The sequence below is a fragment of the Natrix helvetica genome (genome assembly GCF_964273705.1).
Source record: "Natrix helvetica genome assembly, chromosome: 4".
Classification (NCBI taxonomy): Eukaryota; Metazoa; Chordata; class Lepidosauria; order Squamata; family Natricidae; genus Natrix; species Natrix helvetica.
Genome location: NC_138550.1, coordinates 126,813,915 through 126,831,880, shown reverse-complemented (window position 1 = coordinate 126,831,880; position 17,966 = coordinate 126,813,915).

Below are 17,966 nucleotides of genomic sequence, written 5' to 3'. Positions count from 1 at the left end.
CACGGAGCAGAATAAAGTTTGGAAACAAAGTAGGTAAAACGGCTACTGAAAAGCAGCACTAAAGTAGTTTTTGCAGCAGTTTGCACCATACATTATTCAAGCACCTTTCTTGCTGACCTCACACAGGGCACATAAAATGCTCCTGCTCTGGCTGAAACAATATGATGCTTCCCCCCCCCCGCCCCCTTTTGCAGGATTCCTGTTACTTAAATGTTCAGACTTCCGACATTCACTAATTGGTCTCCATATCAGAATAAACAGTTTGGCTAGAATTGGCAAAGCATTTTATACCAGACAGAAAACATTACTACTATATTAGGAGCTCCATTTTGCTTTATTTTGCCTCACCTAAAGAAGAAAGTTTTTAGATAATATTTACATTATAATTTAGTATAGACTGCATCCTGGATCTCACTTATGAAATGTTAGTTGTTTTACAAATATATTTTAGCTCTGTCTTAAGTTTTATTTTCTTTATTATCAGCCTTCTTCCTTTGTAGATTAAGATCAAGCCTGATTTTAGAGTAACATAAACCAATTACTTTATCTTGGTTGTTCTTTTAATTTATTTTTCATAACTGTTCAACTTTTGCTGCCTTTAGTATCAACACACCAACTTGACACTTTAAGTTATCAGGAACTACAATACCTCAAATCCTAGTCAATATTAAGCAATACATCAAGAGACATACCCAGGGCCAACAGAAGCCAAGTTGAGACCTTCCAACTCAAGGTTTTGGAAGGCTGATGAACGCTGGCAATAGAGTTGTGCATTTGACATACAAATTGGGAATTATCAATTTGAGGTTCCATACTGCACACTGCCTTCAAAGTATTTTATCAAGGCAAATTACTAGCATTTGCTGCCATCAGATTCTCCCAGACACACACTGCTTTGTAACAGGACTTATTTGAAAAATGCAACATATGATTAATAAAGAAATAACCTAAAACTGTCCTGGAAAGCTAGACAAAAAGAAAAAAATTCTAACCCTGTCCACCTTCGTAACTAAATCCATGTATTTTACATAATGCTTACTGAAGCCTTTGCTCTCTCTCAAAATGCTACGTGTCACCTCTGGTCACTAAAATACTGTCTTTCTAAATTAAATTCTTGGTGCATTTTCTTCATTTTAGTTGTAGAATAGAAAGGAAAAAATCAGTGCTTAGTGTTTTATAGCTTAGGAGGGGAAAAAAAGGCAAAAGAAGGTTCATATAGTAGACATTTTGACATTAGGAAGAAAATACTTACAAAATGAGGGTCATTAGATTAAGCTGGATGGTGAAAGATTCAGGACGAATAGAAGAACTTCTTCTTTCAGTGCAATCCTTTATGACTTGCCACCTAGGCATCTGTAGGTTTATTTACTCCAACCTGAATCAGCCCGGCCTCTAAGGTGATCATGGGAGAAACTATTTATAATTCACCCACCTCCATTTTCTGAGAAGTAAAGTGAGCCAAAGATAGAGCTTGTACTAGCAATATCACCAGTCTCTTGAAATGACTCTCAGTTGAAATCAGACTAACTCCCTGCCCAACTGTCTTTTGGAAGTTCTAGCTAACATCTTGACATCAATCTATCAATTAAAGGTTAATGTGAGAGGAGGCAATCTATGGTCTATGCTGTAGTTCCAATTTGCCATATTCAGGTTGCTCAGAGTACCTCAAAGTCTTATTGTTGAAAATTGAATTTACATGTATTTGGCCTTCAATATTAGGGTACAGAATAGGTATGCTAGTATCTGCTACAACCGTTATTATTTAGTGGTTTATGTTATCCAGGCTTGTTGAAAGAAATGCATAATTGTTTTCTAGAGAAAGGAATGAATACAGCTTTCCATCACACTCCTTCTGTAACTTTTGAACCACATGTAATTGCATTATCTGATTTTGCATATTATGCATCACATTTTAAATAGATGAGAGAAGGGAGAAGGGAGGGAAAGAAGGAGGGAGAGGGGGCAAGGATTTTAATTTTAGGTCTATTCTCATTTTGCTGCAGCCTTTATTTGCTTATAATTTGTTATGCAACATCATGGCACAAGTTGCTCTCTGAATAACTCACCAAAGGCATTATTGGAAAGCACAATATCACCATTGAAGGTAATCAAAGTTTGCTGCAGCAAGGAGGATTTAGCTAAATGTGTTGGCATCATGAAGTGAATGATCAGTACATCATTGAGTGCTTTGATAACAATTGATGACAGAAGCTAGTCTGGATTCTATACACAAATTATTTTGGAAAGAGGTTTCAAAATTATTTCATCTAAAGTGCTAAGTCCTCAATTTGCGACCGGTCCTAAAGTCCTCAACTTGAGTCTGGCCGCAAGTCCTCGACTTACGACTGACAGCCAGAAACAGCTCAGCCGCGCCTGATTGGCTAAAGCACGGGTGGCTGAGCGCGGGCTGTCAAAGCATTCTTATTGGTTGCCGTGCTTGACAGCTCTAGTATAAATAGCTGTCAAGCAGGGCGAGGTGCTGAATCTCTCTTTGTTGTTGTTGTTCTACTGAATAAAATAGCTGTTCTCTTACCTCAGCTGCCTCACACCTCTTCAGTTAATAGTGAATCTAACACTGGTGATGAAGGTGGGATGCTGAAGGTTCCAGCCTGAACAGCTAAGAGGAAAGGAAAATCAATTAATCTCCTTCCCGTCTACCAAACAAAAGTTTTTTTTACCTCAACTCCATGACAACTATGGCTTCGCTGCCGCCCTTCGCACCCTTCGGGTCTGCTGGCGAGTCCTGGGCTGGTTTCTTTGAGTGCTTTCTCATCGCAAATAATAATCACCAATTAACCTCGGACCGCAAATGCAGTTTTTTCTTAAGCTCGTGCGGTCCCGAGATGTTTAACACGGCCAGAGCTCTCGCTTCACCTTTGGCTGTGTACAAGCTCAACTGGGACACTCTAATCAGCAAGCTGAGGAACCACTACGCCCCGACTCCATCTAGAATAGCCTACCAGTATTCTTTCAGGCAGTGCGTACAAAAAGATACTGAGGCTGTAAGCCAATTCTTACAGTCAGTGAATTCATTGACCTTGATGATTCTTTGGTCGAGCAGTTTGTCTGCGGGGTTCGTGACCTCTGCCTGAAGCGGAGATTGCTCGCCCGAGCAGATATCACCCTACAGCAGGTGGTGGAGGAAGCTAGAGCCACCGAGCTTTCTGAACAATCAACGGCTGAGAACTACCGCTTGCTCCTCCCCAGAGAACCTGCCTCATTGATGAGCTGGTTCCCCTGGATGACCTGGAGGAGGACCAGGTAGACCATCTCTGAGCTCTACCCAGATGGCTGCCACCTCAATCAGCAAGCCGCATGGCTGCAAGTGCCTGTTTGGACTGCAGGGGCAACCATGCCTGCTCCATTTGTCCCTTCAAGGCCGCTATTTGCCACCGGTGCGCTAAGAAGGGCCGTCTCGCCCAGGTATGCCATGCCATCCTGACACCTGCGCCTCAGCCTGAGTACCGGCCACCACTTCAGTCTTACAGTCAGCCGGTGCAACCGTGCCTACCACAGCAACACCGCCAGCAGCCACAAAAGGATGACTGTCACACCATAACTAGGAATCCACCGGATGCCCCTGCAGTGTCAGTCAGCAAGGCATCAGCTGACTCCAAAAAAGTCACCATATCTCTGCTGGTCGAAGGGTTGCCCTGCACCATGGAGGTCAACTCGGGATCCTCCCGCTCCCTCCACTCCTGGACCACGCTGACCAAGTTGTTTTCTGCTATCTCCTGTGACCAGCTGATGCTGCCAGATGACACTTAAAGACTACCAGGGGACTCAAATTCCCACCCTGGGCAGTTACTCTGTGTGGGTTGACTATGGGGAGTTCCACGGGAAACTCCCCGTCTTGGTAGTTGGGAAGTCATTGGCCACCTTCCTGGGGCTTGACTGGTTCCCGTCACTGGGCCTGTCACTCTTAGGGGTGCATCAAACCTCAGCCGCTCCACCTACCGTTGTGGATGTCATTTCTGACTTGGCTGACGTCTTCGACGGTAAGTTGGGGGAATATAAGGGTACCCCAATCGCTTTGAATTTGGACCCCCAAGTTGCCCCTTTAAGACTCAAGGCTCACAGGGTGCCTTTTGCCTTGAGGCTTTCCGTTGCCGCCGGCTTCAATTCAGTGTATCCGTTGCCCCAGGGACCTTCCAAAGCTTCATGGAGGGTTTGCTCCATGGGTTCCCAGGCGTAGTACCCTACTTCAATGACGTCCTGATCGCTGCCTGCAGTCGCTCAGGACTCATCGAAGTCCTCCAAAAGGTCCTCGAGCATGGGCTTAAAATTAAAGCACAGCAAATGTTCGTTTGCTGTGCCAAAGGTGGAGTTTCTGGGTTTCTTAATAGATGCCCAGGGCATCCACCCTACCCCCTCCAAAGTTCCTGCCATCCAGAACGCCCCCACACCTGCCTCCAAGGCAGAGCTGCTGGCGTTCCTCAGCCTTCTGAATTTTTACGCGCCTTTCCTTCCTCACAAGGCATTACTAGCTGAGCCACTGCATCGCTTGCTTGACTGATCTGCGGCCTGTGCTGGGGCAGCTGCGAGGAGCCATGCTTACATCAGCGGCTGTCTTAGTGCAGTACAGTGACAAGCTGCCACTGACGTTGACATGTGATGCCTCCCCTTTTGGTCTGGGGGTGGTTCTGAGCCATGTACTCCCCAGTGGCTCAGAAGCTCCCATAGCTTTTTATTCCTGGACACTCTCCTCTGCTGAGAGGAACTACAGCCAGATCGACCAGGAGGCTCTGGCTGCTGTGTCCAGGATTTAAAAATTCCATGACTATTTATACGGACGGCATTTTACTCTCTTCACTCACCACAAGCCTCTCCTTGGGCTTCTGGCCAGTGACCATCCTACCCCTCCCATTCTCTCTCCTAGGATGACCCGCTGGACGAAATTCCTCACAGCGTATTCCTATACGCTGCAGTACTGTCCGGGCAAACAGCTAGGGCATGCTGATGCCCTCAGCCGCTGTCCCCTCCCTACTGCTGACCCTCACCCTGTTCTCTCCATGTCCGTACTCTCCATTGCATCCCTGCATATTCAGATGACCTTGAGATTAGGTGTATGATGGTATTTTCTGTATGATGGTATTAGGTGTATGATGGTATTTTGAGCAATGATTAATACTTACCCCAAATCCAAAGCTCTGTTGCCAATCAGTATTTACCATACTGATCATTTATTTGATTATGTTGCATGTAATCTTGTCTTTCCTTTGAGAACGCAAGATGCATAGGTCTCCTCAATGTTATTCTTACAACAGTAGCCTTGTGAGTTGGGTTATAAGGAAAGAGGGTGCATCGTCAAAAATTAACAAAAGGGATGTACTGTAGAATGTGGATCTCAACCTAAGTCTCCCCAATCCAACTCATATCCATGGTCCAACTATTATATTGGCCCAGATAAACCAATGGCCTGACTCAATGTAAACCAGTTAGCCACCTTTTAACTCATTTTCTCCCAGACCTTTTTAAGAACTTGAGAAGTTTCGAAGAAAATTTTTCATTTGAATGCTATCCGGTCCATCGCTAATCATTGGTTTCTAATATCCAGATTATTTTTCTTCTTTGATATACATTTTATGGGAGAGTTGTTGGATCATTCACTGAGGCCCTAGATATAAGTCTAAACATTATGTGCAAAACATGTTTTAATGGGTCATTTGAAAAGCAAGTCTGCTCCTGAAGATAGATTGCAATATCCACGTGGATATGTGAGCAGCATAGATGACAACAACCCATAAATTTATAAAATACTATAGCCATCTCTACAGTTGACCTAGGGGTTGTAATCTTGCCTTTGCTAATATTTAGATTAGGATAGATATGAGCAAGATTACATTTTCTAAAATTTCCATCAAATTTCTGAGCAAAAAAATTAATGCACATGAAAAGGAATGGTGTGAGTAATATAGGAAAATATTAACAGGGAGAAGGAGGAGAGGGAGGAGGAGGAGGAGGAGGAAGAGAAAGAGGAGGAGAAGGAGAGCTTTCCCTCCTCAAGGCAAAGTGGCAAAGTCCAAATTTCACAATAATATAATTGCTCTTAGTCAAAGGGCACAGTGATTCTTTATAGAGTCTGTATGAAATAGAGTGCTGACAGTACCAAGCTTCATTTTACAATGTAAAATCCTATTTGTCTGTAACAGTATTTCAATAAAATCTATTTTAGAAGGCATTATAATCTTAAAATATTTCTCTTTCTTCACTCACATTCTCACACTTCCTAGGAGATGAAAACTTTTTCTAAAAAATTATTATCAGAGAGAAGTATAAAAACCTTGTGAATGTTGAAATGTGCTTGAGTTTATATTGGCCTGCAATTTTTAGCTTTTATAGCCTTAATATGTATTAAATTAATATAGTATGCTTGGAATCAAAACAGATAATTGTCAAAAATCTTAGTATTTTAGAGTATTTTGCTGCCTTTTCCTTTATTTGACTTTGACTGAGCAATTTATTATGTCTTTTATTCAGTGCATTTTTATTTTGCTTTTCAGCTAAAAAGCTCCCGGAGGGGCTTAAAAACCCATGTTCATAGATTTACAAAGGAAAAAAAGAAACACAATGCAAAAAGAAAGAAAAGGAAAAAGAAAAAAAAGCTACTCAAGCATTAAATGTTAGCATCAAATAGTAGTTCCTATTATGATTAACCTGAAACAATTTGGGCGGAAAGAAACACCACAGACTTGAACTTTAGATCAGGTTGAGCAGCAATTGCATATAGTATTGTCAAGAATCATCAAGAGCAATGACCCAAATAAAGAATGTATTTATCAATTTGCAAAACAATTTGGTTGTGTGAGCTAGATTCATAGTTCAAAGAATTGAATGAGGATAAAAAGAAATCATTAACAATTATACGTTTATGCATTCTTATAAAGCAATCTGAATTGCCCAAATGTTAACACTGAACATATGCAGAAAACATATAGACATACAAACATATATTTTACAATTGCAGTCAAAGCACAACTTCAAAGAGCAATGAACCAATTTATTACAGGATGCCAACATGCCATAACAGGCTTCCAACTCTCAAAATCAAAATAACGAATCAGTGTAAGAAAAAAAATGCAGCCTATTATGCATGGCTGATATACTAAACCTGAATATCACAAGCTGGATAACTTTTTCATTTTAAAACAGATAATTATACACTTCAGCAGCATCCCTACATGAAGCCTATGCTTATCACTGTCAATAGAGAAATCACAGTCCAATGTCAACTGCTTCTCCTATATGGTTAAGCAGTGCCAAGAATCGGGGGGGGGGGAGGGGGGAATTGGCTGCACCAGGGAGACTTGTGTACATATTTGCATGCAAGATATAGTAAGTCTTGAGTAGCATTATGATAACACTAAGAATGGTTTTGCCTGGACATTAATTAGAGGCTTGGATTTCCAATGTCGTATTTACATGCCATTACCCCCATCCCACCCCACCCCCACCCTTAGGAGAGTCATTGTAAATGATACTTGGAAAAGCAAAGGAGGAAACAAATGTAATCAGGTTGATTTAAAAGCAGGGAAGAAATATGTAACCTTTTTGCATTGAATGATTGCAAACTAATAACATTGAAGTCAAAGCTTCCATTAAATAATGGGAAGTGCTTTTGTCCCAGTGCTTTCAATTTTTTACTTTTAGTATAGGGTAGAGAGAGAGATATTATGGATGGCATTTATGCCTGAGAACTTTGGTGAATGAAAAATAGTTGACAATTCTAAAATATCCCTAGTGCCACTAATTTTAATGTGTCCATCAAACCGCCAAAAGGGAAGTGCATATCTATTACAGTCTTAAATTGATTTTTGACTTGGAGTGTTATCTCCTGTGGATTTTATTTTAGGCTAAAGTAGCATTACTTTATATAATAATTATATCAGAAATGCTCTATGTTTAAAAACTTAAACTCCAGAGTCATCTAAGAGGCATTTCTGAGAAGCATTTCTGCCCACAATTTTTCTCTCTCTAAAGGTAAAGGTTCCCCTCACACATATGTGCTAGTCATTACTGACTCTAGGGGGCGGTGCTCATCTCTGTTTCAAAGCCAAAGAGCCAGCACTGTCAAAAAATGTCTCTGTAGTCATGTAGCCAGCATGACTAAACGTCAAAGGTGCATGGAGCACTGTTACCTTCCCACCAAAGGTGGTCCCTATTTTTCTACTTGCATTTTTACGTGCTTTCAAACTGCTAGTTTGGCAGAAGCTGGGACAAGTAACATGAGCTCACTCCTTTACACAGCCCTAGGGATTCAAACCACCAAACTGCCGACCTTTCTGATCAACAAGCTCAGCGTCTTAGCCACTAACCCACCATGTCCCTATTTTCTCTCTCTAGTTAAAGAGCTAAGAGGAAGTTTTTCTTCATTAAAAGGGAAGAATAGCTGAGACCACCATCACAATCCAGGCTACAACTGGAGAGAAATATTTCCTAAGCATTTATTTTAAAATTCTAGATACATTCTAGATATTGATTTTAAAAATGACATCGAAGTATAAGCAACAAACTGATTGATAATTTTACACAGGATCCAGGAGGGCTGAAATCACGTTCTTAGTCAAACCTGATTCATAACGGAATCCTGAAATAATTCAAAGGCTGCTCCTTTGAAAGCCTGAATTTCAGCATAGGCCAATAGTATCATGGCTAAGTCCTCCACGTTGTAACAGGTCTCATTTCACATGACAGAAGATAAATCAGTTTTGAACCCCCCGCCCCCAAGAGAAGATGAAAGATAGCAGATACAGGCAGTCCTTACTTAATGACGGGTTGCTTAGCAACCATTCAAAGTTGCAATGGACCTTCCCAAAAAGTACTTATGGCCTAGTTTTGATCTTCCAACAGACAGACAGGCAGATACACACACACACACACACACACACACACACACACGAAAATCATGAATTACATTTTGGGCAACTGCGTCACATTTCAGCTATTTACAGTGTCCTGTGATCACATAACTGCAATTTTTTTGTGTTTTTTGCTGGTTTGGGGCTTTTTCTTCCAATTTCCAGCAAAAAATGCCCACTGGATAAAATACAATTGTTTAATGACTGCTGTATTTCTTTTAATGACTGCTGTAAAAAAAAGGTCATACAATTGGGTGTGGAGCCACTTAACAACTGTCACAAATTACAACTGTAATTCCAGGTTCAATTACAGTTGTAAGTTGAGGACTCCTTGTATATTTTTCCTTGAGTTTCTTTTATTTAAGAATTACGTATTCTTTCCCTTTTCAATAATTTCTTAAGTCTTCTTCAGCTTCTCTGGTCCACATGTTTGAGTTAAAATCAAAGGAAGATGTCACAGTACTTTTTTTTCTTTTCATATTCAGAATCTCAAGCAGCTATGAAACAAAAGTAGGCAATCTGCAAACGGCAGGCAGGAGACTCGTGTAAATGATCTGCATTCTGAAAGGATGCCTCGTCTCAGAAAATAGAATTGCGCTGCTTCAGTGCCTCAAATCGAAGCATGAAAGTGAGCCAGTTCAATTCAGACCTGTCTGCGAAACCAAACATTTACTCGCTGGTATTTAGAATGACAGCAGGCTTTGTTGGATACCTTTCTTTTTAAACACTTTGAAAAGTTTAGTTTAGAATTAGAAGAAAATAGTGGCATTTCTAAGAAGAAGCCCAAATACAAGATGATTTTTAAAAGTATAAACAGAAAAGATTAGATTTGTACTACATGAAATGTATACTATATTTTTTTATTGTCCTATTTTTATTGATTTTAAAAGTTTTACAGGGAAAAAGGCTTAAAAGGTTATAGAACATTTTGACAGCTACATCGTGCGGGGGGGAGAAGCCCCCCCCCAGGTCTCACAACTTTTACAAAAAAATAGAAAATTATCAACATTTACATAGGTATTAGCAGTTTTGAGTTTAACACAAAATCATCAGTATGTTTCGATCATTTTGTTTTATATCACTTCCATAAAGGTACATTGTAACAACATTTGAAATAATGTTTCAAATAACTTTTGTGATCTGAGTCTTCTAGTTGTCGCATCCTCCTCCCCGTCCACTGGCAGAGCCTCAGCCCCTCCCTCCTTTGTTTCTTGTGTAACATCCCCCATGTCACCTAAGAGAGCACTGTGTTTTTTAGTGAAAGCCTCTGCTTCCACAACTGTGTTGATTCTAATTCTACTGCCCTCCAGAAAATCAACATGCCTTCTGGTAACAGCCACCTAAACCAGACCCCATTATTGTATAATTTTTTTTGCTAAGAAGGAATATTTCCTTCTCTTATCTCTTACTTTCTTTGGGATCTGTTTAAGAATGGTTATTTCTTTATCCTTATATTTTAATGATCCTCCTCTTTGAGCTCCTAGAACCTCATCTTTTGTGGTTTTTCTAAGTAATTTAACATGAACTTCCCTTGGAACATTGTGTGTTCTTGTATAGGCTGAATTGATCCTATAGATCAGGTCAATATCCCACCAAAGCTGTTGTTTATCTCTATTAATATATTCTGCTAATATTGTGGTCATAATCTCCTTAAGATCTTCATTCTCAACTTCTGGCAAGTTTTGGAACCTAAGGAAAAAAGACATCCTTTCAAATTCCATTTTTATCACATGATTCTCAAATTCTACATTCCCCCTTTGGATTGTCTTCAGCTCGTCTCTCATCCCAACCGCACCCTCCTCCAGTACACCTATCCTCTGTTCATTCCGTATGGTTTGTTGTTTCGTCTCTCTGAGCTGTTCATTTAAGTCCTGCAGTTGTTTTTTCATTTCGTCCTGTCCCTTTAAGATGGATTGAAGCATGTGATGAATGGACAAATCCTTTGCACTCTCTTCAGGGGCTTTAGGTTGTAAAAAAGATCTCAGTTGTGACTGATGAGCAATAGGGCTGGACGTAGAAGATGTCGGGGCCGATGAGGCCTTTCCAGGTGGCAACTTCTTTGGACCCATCATGAAGCTCAGAAATAGTTATTGTTCTGTACAAAGAAATGGTGTCTGTGGGAAAGCACAGCCGGTAGGGATCACCAGGCAAGCAAGTCCAAAGGAGAATAAATCGTCTAATACAAAACTAGAGCAGATAGGTGGATCAAAATATTCCAAATCCGGGGGAAAAACATATTTGAAGAGGCTCCTGGAGGTCTCTGGGGTGGAAATTAGTTCAAAGCCATAAAGTTTTCCAAGGGAGGAGTCTCATTCATAAAGACAAGGAAGAAGGAGGAAGTTGGCCATATTGGCTCAACCAGTACAGGTGGTCAGGAAACAACAAAATCAAAGTTCCCATGCATAGTTTAGAGAAGAATCAGTTCAACCATCCTTTCTCTCGCAGTTGTAGTCAAAAAAGAAATTTTTTCCCCATGAAAGTAGATTTTAAACTTTCTCTCTCTCCCATACAAGGGAGAGATTTTCCAAGTGCCACTTTTCCAAGGGGGGTGGAAATTCCCCCCCCCTCCAATCTTAACTCCTCCAAAGTCCCCCCCAAAAAACTGCAGAACAGTCAATAGAGTAAAGACAGTAAAAGACCTGGGGAGACCCCCCACCTCACCGCACTTCAGCTGTTTCATTCAGATTGATCATTTCCTTCCAGGCTGCGTTCGGAGAAGCGCATGGTGGCATTCTGCGCACTCCCTACACTTTCTGGCTCCTGGGGCAAAACTGGAGACACACACCCCCGCGGCTGCCACCGCTCCAGTGGGTCCCAGCAAGCCTCCCCTACGGCAGGGTGCCCCTCCAAGGCACCCTGTGCTCTCCCTAAGATTCAGGGGAGCCCACCGAAACAGCGAAAAGGCGGACACATGCGACCGTCGACTTTGGCTGCCGGAAGTCATCTCCAAATGTATACTATATTTTTGATAATTTTATACTTTCAAGCCAAACAGAACATTAGGAAGGGTGGAAATGTTTTGCCTTCTATACTTGAAATATCTTCATCATTTTTTATTCCTTCCCATTGGATTATTCCTCACATCACAATAAGAGCTATTTGCAGTGCTTGGTTGCCCTGTTACTAAATAGGGTAGCAACCATTTGGGGAAGACAAGACTAGACATTGCTCTGTCCACACACCTTTCCCATTGCAAAGATGGCCTCTACAGGAATGTTCTTGATCCAGTTTTAAAATATTCTCCCTCCATCCCCACAACCACCACCTTTATGTTACTTCAAATGTTCCTTTGCAAATGTTCGTTTTGACGGCTATCTTTTATATTGCTGCCTACTAGTTTTAGCAATTTGTTAGCTACTTCACAAAGGATAGGATTCTTCCTCAACTAAATCAATTTTTTAAATGTTTTTCACAACTGTTAGCTTCACAACTTGGCTAGCTACTTTTCTCTGGACTTTTTTAAAAAATAGGTTCAAAAGTATACTATTTCAATTACTTATATGATCACTTGAAGTAGAAGTATTTTATCCCCTGAAAAAAACCCAGTAACAGGGTAAACTCTTAGGGTAGATACAGGGTGGACTGCTGGGGGTTCACAGGTGTCCGGGAGAACCTCTAGCTAATATTCTGTGCAGTTTGAAGAACCCCAAAATCCCACTTCTGGTTGACCACATGCACCCTGCCCCACCCCGCCTCTCCAAGGAGTCCCACTTTGAAGGCAGGTAAGTACAGAGCATGCACAGAGGCTCGGGGAGAATGAAAAATGGGCCTACATGAAGTTCGGGAAAGGGGCCTCCGGAGCCTGAGGTGACTATTTTTGCCCTCTCTGAGACTTGAGGAAAGCCTCCAGAGCCCCGGGATGGAAAAAATATTCCCCCCCCTCCACCGTGGTGCAGGAGGCAGACTAGGCCACAGCCATCATGGCCACACCAGCCAGGCAACCAGGTAGAGAACCTCTTGCTAAAAGTTTTGATGCCCACACTTGGCTATACATACAGTATCTCTATATCTCAAGGCTGCCACAAAGAAGAGGGAATCAAGCTGTTCTCCAAAGCACCTGAGGGTAGGACAACAAGCAATGGGTGAAAACTAATCAAGGAGAGAAGCAACTTAGAACTGAGGAGAAATTTCCTGAAAGTTAGAAGAATTAATCAGTGGAACAACTTGCTTATAGAAGTTGTGAATGCTCCAACACTGGGTGTTTTTAAGAAGATGTTGGATAACCATTTGTCTGAGGTGGTGTAGGGTTTTCTGCCTAAGCAGAGGGTTGGACTAGAAGACCTCCAAAGTCTCTTCCAACTCTGTTATTTTATTCTATTCTATTCCCCAAATTTAGTCAAGATTATGAAAGGCCATTAGTACTCTGCTTAATCTGTTATGTAGATGCATTAATAAGTGCTGACAACAATATTTCTTCAGCATGTAAATCTTTTTTTGGCGATGATCGAAAAATGCTGAAAAAGGAAGTTTTCTAATGGTGTTAAGAATATGTGCAAAATAAAATAACCTTATGTCTTTTGAGCTCAATATTAGAATGCTGGGTGGTTATGGTATGATACAATGTGGCATATTATAATAATATAACAATATAAATAAATATAAAAATGAGGCTACACTATCAATGTTTATTCCGTTTGAAAAGAATAAATTGCTCAGGCCTTTCTGATATTTTTTTTCGATATTGCACTTTAATTTGATGTATCAAAACCTTGCAGATGCATGGGTGATTTATTATTGGCACAAAAAAGCACATAAAGAAAGTGGGGAAAATGTATTATTGAACGATCATTGCTAAATGATACTTTAAATGCTAATCGTCCGCAGTAGGGTTAAATGTATTCATCTGAAGATGAATGGTCCATTGGATGCATCAGAGCTCAAAATAAAAAAGGAATATTTGTTCACTGAAAGCTAAAAAGGCCGAGAATGTATTAAATAGCCTCAATAAAGGGGCAGCATTGGAAAAAATCTTGTCACTGTACTTTAACCAAGGAAGTATTACATTTCCAGTTACAAGAAAAAAATGCAGGCAAAATAAAGCAAGCATTGAAAGGCGTATTAAGCAAATAAAAGTAGATTAGAAACAATCCACACACTTGTTTAAAAAAGTCAGGATAAGTAAGATTTCAAGTGAGTTTAGGGTTCTCCATTTGAATAAAGTTCCACTGACAACAAGCAAGTTTCATAACTTATTCTCTGCAGAATGATAAATGATGGAGGAAGTCAAGTGTAGAGATGATATCTAATCTCATTTCTAGCCTTATACACTTAATAGAATTTGTGATTTTTGTGGACAATGGAGCACAGAGTCAATGCCAAATATCCATCCTGAACTGGCTTGATTTCAAATAAAAATGAGTAAAAATGCATTGCTAGCCAAGATGAGAAAGATAAACTGGGCAAAAATTTAGGATAAATATTAAATATTGACAAAATTAAACTCTGTATGAAATATTGCAGGGTCTAAAAGATTTGTTGCTGTTCTTTAGACATCTGAAGGGATGCCCATCAAATCTTGGTGGAATTATCTGAATAGGATGGTTACATGGCAGGATCCAAATTTAAGACTGCAGTGATGGACAGTGGAGGTCTGGACAGTTACTGTATAACTGCAGGGGATAATATTCTTGAACTTTATTATTTCACTTTTAATATTAGTAACTCATTTCATATTCTATCTTTCTAGTTATAAGAAAATAGAAACCAGAAATCTAACATGAGGCCTGAAGGCAACATGTAAAAAATGAGATGTGACCATAAAATTAATACAAATAAAATGAAAAACTAATAATTAAAATATAGTAATATTTTAAAACTTATAAAATGTGATAAATGGAAGGAAGGAAGGAAGGAAGGAAGGAAGGAAGGAAGGAAGGAAGGAAGGAAGGAAAGAAGGAAGGAAGGAAGGAAGGAAGGAAGGAAGGAAGGAAGGAAGGAAGGAAGGACAGTCTTAAATTCATATAGTAGAAGTAAGTGTGGTTTTATATAGAAAAAGAAAAAGAGATTGCACCAGGGATGAGTTGCTGCCAATTCAGTCCGGATCGGGCAAACCGGTAGTAGTGGCGTTGTGGAGTTCCGCCCACCCGCCCGGATGTTTCTGTGCATGCGTGGGAGTGCGCTCAAACCAATAGTAAGAAAATTGGCAACCTAACCCACCACTGGATTGCACACTCTGATTCCCCTGCTCTTCAAATCAGCAGCTCTTTTGTAAACATTTTCTAAACATTTCCAATATCTTTATCACATACTATCCTCTAAACTGATCGCTCATTTGGAGAAAGTAATCATTTCAATTACTTTTTTAATGTATGTGCACGTGCACACAGGAAGCAGAGTCCTTTTTTATCAATTGTAAAAGAGGCTTGCATTTAAAACTTTCTTTCTACTTCCCTCTAGGCTCCCTCCTCAGTTTAGACTAAGGCAGCTACATTCCCAAAGCTATATACCATTGAACAAGCCATAGCTGAGAGACATAGCAGAGGAAATGCAATGTCTTAGTTAAAGAACAGAAAGAATGATTGTTGCCAGGAGTCTTCATTTCAAATCACCATACCTATTCCATCTGAGTAGCAGTGATGCTCCCCCTTGGCACTGTGGTGGCTGAAGCTAAGGACGTTCTATAGAAGAGGAAGCAGTGTTGAACCTACAGGCAATCAGCCCTATCCTGTGCAATAGTAGCCCTGGTCCGTTGGCAGAGTTCAATACGAATATATGGCATGGGGTTAAGATAATCTAGGCCAGGGGTGGCGAACATGCGGCTCGTGAGCCGCATGCGGCTCCCGGCCAAAATAAATGAGGCTCTTTGCCTCTTGTCATTATTTAGTATACTGTGGCTCGGATCGCGTGCTCCCTTTCGGAAGCTGGGGAGGTCCTTTGCAGGCAGCTAGAACGGGCCGCCTGCAAAGGACTTCCCCAGACTTGCTTTGAGGAGCACGGGGCGACTGAGGCTAGTTGTGAAGCCCCAAAGCCCCCACCGCCACCGGAAGAACTGCTGCCACCTCCTCCTCATCCTCCTCTAACAGGCAGCACTGCCGGATTTGCCGCCCGGCGCTGCGGCTGAGATGAAGCCGCCAAAGCTCCAGCCGGCATCTCCGCGTGTGGCAGTGGCGCCTCCCCTCCGTTCGGAGCAGCTGAGCTCAGTCAGCGCTGGGTTACCCCTGCCCCCTCCTCCTCCTCCGCCGTGCTTTTGAGGAGCCAGTAGGAAGGCGGGGGGGAGCAGGGGAAAAAAAGCCTCATGGCTCATCAAAAGCACGGAGGAGGGGGAGGGGGCAGAGGTAACCCAGCGCTGAGCTCAGGAGCAAATCTGGTGATTCTGTTGGAGGAGGAGGAGGAGGTAGCAGCAGTTATTCTGGTGGCAACTCGTACTCGTCGGCATCTTCAGCAGAAGCCCTGCCCACAATGAAGAAAGCAAAGATGGAGCAGATCCACGCAGATGACGTCGCTGCAACATGACTGGAGGAGGAATTCTGGGAGTTGAAGTCCACAAGTGTTAAAGCTGTCAGGTTTGAAGACCCCTGGGGGTTTTTTTCCCTAAAGGGTTAGGGGTGCAAGGGTCTTGTAACTTGACAGCTTTAAGAGTTGCGTGCTTCAAATGCCAGAGTTTCTGAGCCAACATTTTGGTTGCTAAGCAGGAGCGTTGTTAAGTGATACTGATATTATATAACACTTTGAATTAAGCGGGTACCTTGAAGAAACATAACTTGAAACATAAGTTTCAAATAATACTGATTTCGTTGTTGTCTTAGGTGACATCTGTGAAAAAAATTCGGGTGCTGAGGCATGAAAATGTGCCACTCAAACACTATACTTTTCTGCTCACATCGAAAAAAAATTAGAGGGAACATTGCTTCCGGGTCTGTTTTGGCAGGTCACTGCGTGGTGTGGCTCTCTGACTCTCACAGTTTAAAATTTTGGCTCTTTTTGTCGAACTTGTTCGCCACCCCTGATCTAGGCAGTAAACAATAGCCCTCAACCACCAAAGTAGGCACACTGTGGATCCAAGGGGAGCATGATATTGGAGACCTGTCTGGAATCTCTGTAACCCATGGTAAGCAATATCAAGGAAAGAATAAACCTAAGCAGATATACAGATATACCATCTCTGGCAGTCAGTGTTGCAAACTGTTAGCAAGATACTTTTCAGGTAGAGCAAGATGTCTCTGCAGTAGTTCAAGCAATCATCAGGCAGCAAATAGCAGCATGACCCAAAGGTATTAGGCATAAAGCCTGCTATTGCATTAATAACTTTGGCCAATTCAGCATAGTAAAAGATGCCAGATTCCAGCATCTCCTTCAAATGGTGGAAGCAAAACACATGTTTTCTTTCATGTACAACCCTAATTTGCCTCGGCATCATTTATAGCTTTAAAAGTTGGTGCCAACATATAAACATGCCCAGAATGCAATTTGCAGCCTGTGCTAATCTTTCAGTATAAAAAGTATCCTGGGATCTTTTATACCTTGCTGGCTGCCACATTCCATCTTGCATATTCAAGATATTTTCCCCCCAAAGTCACCTGTGTGCTGCAGGAATATAACTAAGGCATGTCACAAAATCCATTTGGCTCAAGGTGGTTTCACTTGGCATGCTAGCGGTACTTGTGCAAATGCAGGTAGTCTTTGACTTATAACAGTTCGTATAATGACCATTCAAAGTTACAACGGCACTGAAAAAAGTGACTTACCATCATTTTTCACACTTACAACCATTGCAATATCCCCATGGTCATGTGATCAAACTTCAGACACTTGGAACAGTCTCATATTTATGACACCTGCTGTGTCCTGGAGTCATGGGATCACCTTTTGCGACCTTTTTGACAAGTAAAGTCAATGGGGAAGCCAAACTCACTTAACAACCCTGTTGCTAATTTAACAACTGCAGTGATTCACTTAACAAATGTGGCAAGGAAGGTCATCAAATGGAGCACAATTCACATAACTTAGCAATAAAAATGTTGGGCTCAGCTTAGTTGTAAGTCAAGGACTACCTATACCAGGGGTGTCCAAACTTGGGAACTTTAAGACTTGTGGACTTCAACTCCCAGAATTCCCCAGAATGCTGGCTGGGGAATTCTGGGAGTTGAAGTCCACAAGTCTTAAAGTTCC